Source organism: Triticum urartu, unplaced genomic scaffold, assembly GCF_056163025.1.
Source record: "Triticum urartu cultivar PI428250 unplaced genomic scaffold, HENAU_Tu73 scaffold1781, whole genome shotgun sequence".
Taxonomy (NCBI): domain Eukaryota; kingdom Viridiplantae; phylum Streptophyta; class Magnoliopsida; order Poales; family Poaceae; genus Triticum; species Triticum urartu.
This window is the reverse complement of record NW_028260230.1, coordinates 15,001-20,722: the sequence shown is the minus strand read 5'-3', so window position 1 is coordinate 20,722 and position 5,722 is coordinate 15,001.

Sequence of the window (5,722 nt, the reverse complement as noted above, 5' to 3'; positions counted from 1 at the left end):
GACCCCCTAGTAGAAGAACAAATCCCCCAAATAGCATAAGAATCTCATGTATTGGTCCAGGTAAATCCATTATGGATAAAAAGAAATTAATAGTATAAAATTTTTCATGAACTGACTAAAACTAAAGGATTCAAGGAAGGAAAAAAGGATTAGGGTATTTTTTTGTGTATAAACTTATAGTTATAAATTATATTATATCACGAAAATCTAGTCTGATTTAAAATAAGAAATAATTTCCAATAAGCAGTAGTTTTTCGTTTTTCTTTATAGTTTAATTTTAAAGTTTAATAAAGAATTATTAGATTTTTATAACAGAAAGACAAAATCAAAGTTTAGTAATCAGTAATCGTTCTTGAATTCGAAGATTTTTCTTTGTTTATTTTACTTTCAGACGAATTCCTAATTGTTTGAATTGTGTAATCTCCCATTATGGAGATTGGTAACCGACTTAAAGCAATTTGATTGTAATTCAATTCATGACGATCATAGGTAGAAAGTTCATATTCTTCAGTCATTGATAAACAGCTTGTTGGACAGTACTCAACACAATTGCCACAAAATATACAAACTCCGAAATCAATACTATAATTAAGCAATTGTTTTCTTTTAATATCCTTTTCAAATCTCCAATCCACAACGGGTAAATCTATCGGACATACGCGAACACATACTTCACAAGCAATACATTTATCAAATTCAAAGTGGATTCGCCCTCGGAAACGCTCTGGTGTAATTGATTTTTCATAAGGGTAGTGAATCGTTATAGGTAAACGATTTGTGTGGGATAAGGTAGTTATGAAACTTTGACCTATGTACCTTGTAGCACGTATTGTTTGTTGACCATAACTCATGAACCCAGTTACCATAGGGAACATATTCATTCTAAATATCTATGAAAAAGATATGTTTCTTTCTCTTGTTTGAGAGAGCTTTTGTGTTGAAAATATTCTTACTATTATTGTATTATCTTATTTATAGTGAAACAAGTTGAGAAGAGGTTGTTAATAAGAGATTGCCCAGGGAAATAGGTAAAAGAAATTTCCATCCAAGATTTAATAACTGATCCATTCTCATCCTCGGTAAAGTCCATCTTATTGTGATAGAAATGAAGAGAAATAAATAAGCTTTAGTTAATGTAATAAATATACCCATTGTCATTTCCAAAATTCCAACTGCTTTATTCATTTGGAAAAAATCAAAAAAGGATATATAGGGAATAGATAAATTCCACCCGCCCAAGTAGAGAACTGTTACAAATAAAGAAGAAACTAATAAATTTAGGTAAGAAACAAGATAAAATAAACCATATTTGATACCGGAATATTCAGTTTGGTAACCTGCTACTAATTCTTCCTCCGCTTCTGGTAAATCAAAGGGTAATCTTTCACATTCTGCCAAAGAAGAAATTAAAAAAACCAGAAAACCTATAGGCTGACGCCAAATATTCCATCCAAAAAAACCGTATTTTGACTGTGCTTCAACTATATCAACTGTACTTGAACTGTTAGATAATCATAGTCGGTGATAACATCACAGTTCCCACCGCTATTTCAAAACCGTACATGAAACCTTAGCTTCATACGGCTTCTCTATGATCAGAAAAAGGAAAGGACTGTTTTGTTCCTAGCCCCGGGGGCGTAGATAGAATTAGATAAAATAAAATAGATTTGAAAGTCCTAAATTAGACCAAAGGAATTCCGTCTGCTAGAATAAGAAAAAGCGCTTCCGAATTGATCTCATCCTTTATAATATAATGAAAATTTTTCTTTGTTCAGTAATAACTTAATCTTGGAATAAAACACTTGTTACTTGTTATAGGAATTCAATTAATAAATGGAAAGAGTTGGGTATTAGTTCATGAGCAATTCTGCATGAATATGGATAGAGGAAGGAAATAATGAAAATTTTTTCTAGTGCACTCCATATCTTTTTTACTATTCTTCTTTCCCCAGGGAGGGGGTATTTAAAAAGAAAAAATGGATAAAGGGTTAATTCGTTCTTGATAGCCATTTCCTTAACAAGTGAATGGGAACATACTCTGGATCGGAATCCGAAGAAAGTACTACTTGATAATTTCTACAAATTGCAAGTCCTTATTATGATTCCTTTTATGGGCAAAAATCTCTAATGTTTTAGATTTTCCATTACTAATCCTTTATGTACTTTAGTGTTCCTAACCCTTCACTAACTTTTGGTGGATTCTTCTTATGGATTATTAAGTTATAGTAATAACTAGGAGTATTCTAGTAATGGAATTCCATATCGTGAATCCTTTATTCTTGGCCGCTTCAAGATATGATGACTAATTAAAAAATATCAACCTTGGGATAAAGAGTTTACACTGCTTATGTTTACTTCCACTTTTTTCTTGTACGTAGGAAATGAGATTTTTTCTTTTTACTACAAATTTATAAGCTGTTTTGTTTCACTCATATAGCTATCTAGTTTAACTTACCAACCCAAATACTAAATAAGAAAAGGAATATAAATAGTTAATGGATTTTATAGGAAAAAGATCTATTTTAACGAATCACACGTAGAGATATTGCTAGCACACAAAAAGTTAATGGTATTTCATAACTAATGGATTGAGCAGCAGCTCGTAGACCGCCTGAAAAAGAATATATTATTATTTGAGCTATATCCTGCCATAAGAAGACCAATAGGAGCTATACTTGAAATGGCAATCCATAAAAAAACACCAATACTAAGATCGGCTAAAACAAAATGATATCCCAAAGGGATAACTAAAAAACTTAATAAAACTGATATGACTGCTATAGAGGGTCCAATGCTAAATAAAGAAATATCTCCTCGGGATGGCAGAATATCTTCTTTAAAAAGTAGCTTAGTCCCATCTGCTATAGCTTGAAGCAGGCCCAGGGGGCCAGCATATTCAGGACCAATACGTTGTTGTATCGACGCAGATATTTCTCTTTCTAACCACACAATTACGAGTACCTCTATTGTTATTCCCAAAAGGAGGGTCAAAATGGGTAGAATCGATATCAGTCCATAGACTTCTTTTAATAATTCCAATTTCGAAAAAGAATTGATAGTTTCTACCTCTACCCTATCTATTATCATTTCAACGATCAACTTCCCCCATAATGATATCTATACTACCTAATATCGTCATGATATCAGCCAATTTCATTTTTTTAACTAGCTGAGGAAGAATTTGCAAATTAATAAACCCGGGTGGACGGATTTTCCATCTCCAGGGGAAAAGGCTATCATCTCCTACTAGATAAATCCCTAATTCACCTTTTGGGGCTTCTACTCTTACATAAAGCTCTTGTCTTGACAATTCAAAATTGGGCGAAGGTTTTTTACCAAGAAATTTATACTCAAAATCATTCCATTCAGAATTATTTTCTTTCTTAAAGCGTCGGACTTCTAAATTTTCATAAGGTCCTCCAGGAATTTTTTCTACAGCTTGTTGAATTATTTTGATGGATTCCCTCATTTCACCAATTCGTACTAAATAGCGAGCTAACGAATCCCCTTCTTTTTGCCATTGGACTTTCCAATCAAATTGGTTGTAAGACTCATAAGGATCTACTTTACGAAGATCCCATTGTATTCCAGAAGCTCGTAACATCGGTCCCGATAAGCCCCAATTTACTGCTTCTTCTCCGCTAATAAAACCTACTCCTTCAACTCGCTCTAAAAAAATTGGATTCTGTGTAATAAGTTGTTGATATTCAACAACTCCGCGTAAAAAATAATCACAGAAATCTAAACATTTATCGATCCATCCATAAGGTAGATCGGCGGCTACTCCTCCGATGCGAAAGTAATTGTGCATCATTCGCATACCTGTAGCAGCTTCAAATAGATCATATATTAATTCTCTCTCTCTAAAAATATAGAAAAAAGGAGTCTGTGCGCCGAGATCCGCCATAAAAGGTCCAAGCCATAGCAAGTGAGAAGCTATCCGGCTTAATTCTAACATAATTACCCTAATATAGCTGGCTCTTTGTGGTATTTGAATATTCTCCAAGAATTCTGGTGCATTTACTGTTATTGCTTCTGTAAACATAGTAGCTAAATAATCCCACCTTGTTACATAAGGTAAGTATTGTATAATAGTTCGGTTTTCCGCGATTTTTTCCATTCCTCTGTGTAAATACCCTAATATGGGTTCACAATCAATAACATCCTCACCATCGAGAGTAACGATCAGTCGAAGAACACCATGCATTGATGGGTGTTGAGGGCCCATATTGACTATCATGAGATCTTTTCTTGTAAGCGGTAGACTCATATCCTTTCTTCCTTAATTCATTATTCCATGAAAATGGATTATTCCATGAATTCCTCAAAGCGAGGCTCATCAAAATGAAAAATCTAAGACTACTATAAGACTACTAAAAAAATAATAAAACAAGAAAAAAATTTGAACGATTAAATTACTGCTCCCGAATATTCAACTGACCGATTAATTTCTTATAACGTACTCTATTTTTCTTTGCCAAATAAGCCAGCAAACGTCGACGTTTTCCCAAAAGTCTTCGTAGACCTCTTTCCGATGAAAAATCTTTTTTGTGTAATTCCAAATGTGAAGCAAGTCTCCGTATCTTATTGGTGAAACTGAATACTTGAAATTCAACAGAACCCCTGTTTTCTTCTTTTTCTTCTTTAACCATAAATCCAAAAATTTTTCTACCTCCTTTCTTTTTCATGTATTTTTCTGATCAGGAAAAATACAAAATTATGTCAGTTATTTTGAAGTTATTCTAATCTCGTACACACACAAATTTGCAATTATTCATCTACTACTGGAATTTGGATTTATTTTATCGATGCAAATTGGATTTGGATAGAAGGGTACATTCTTTCTAATATTTTAGATAGAAGAAATGTTTCTTCTATCTAAAATATTAGAAAGAATTTTGCTGATTTATTTATTGCTATATGCAATTTATGGAATTGATACACCATTTAATTGATATCATTTAGCAAAATGAAACACAGCATATGCATCCATCTTTTGGCTCGAGAATTTCACGGGATAGAGATATGGTATAAGAAATAGACTATTAAGTAACTCTAAATGAATTGTGGATACATCTGTATCCTTAACATACTGAAACGATTGTCATTATTCGTATCAAACCAATAGCGATTCATACAAGCTAAATCTTCTAATCAATGGTGGGCCAATAATGAATTTTTTTGCATATGTATTAAGACGCTTGGCCTGATTTCGAAATTGTCCAGAGTTTTATATGTTGTTTTCATTGCAAAATGATGGGTCTCCTTCCATAACTTTCCAATTACGAGTACGAGAATTGAAAGACATGAAAATTCTCAATTCTCTACGGCGTCTAGTAGATAGAAACAAGAAAATCAGAAGAATCTTTCTCTCTATTCACTATCATTCCGCGTCTTCGACTTCTATTAGTTTCTTTTCTTCTTTAATGCAATAGCTATAGTTTGATATAAGAATCCATTTCTCAAAGTAATGGAAACCATTCTCTTATAGGAAATGGTTCGAAAATCGCTATTCCACCTTTTAGGTATCGTGAAAAGTGATACCTGTGAAGATCGTGCATTTCAGTCAAATTCAGATCCGTTTTTCGAGTCCATGATATAATATAACCAAATTGGATAGATCTTCCACCTGTTTAGCTAAGAAAGAATAGATACAGAGGTGGATAATAGATCGATATGAAGATCATGAGCTGCCCCATAATGAAATCGCCAGTAGTCGCGA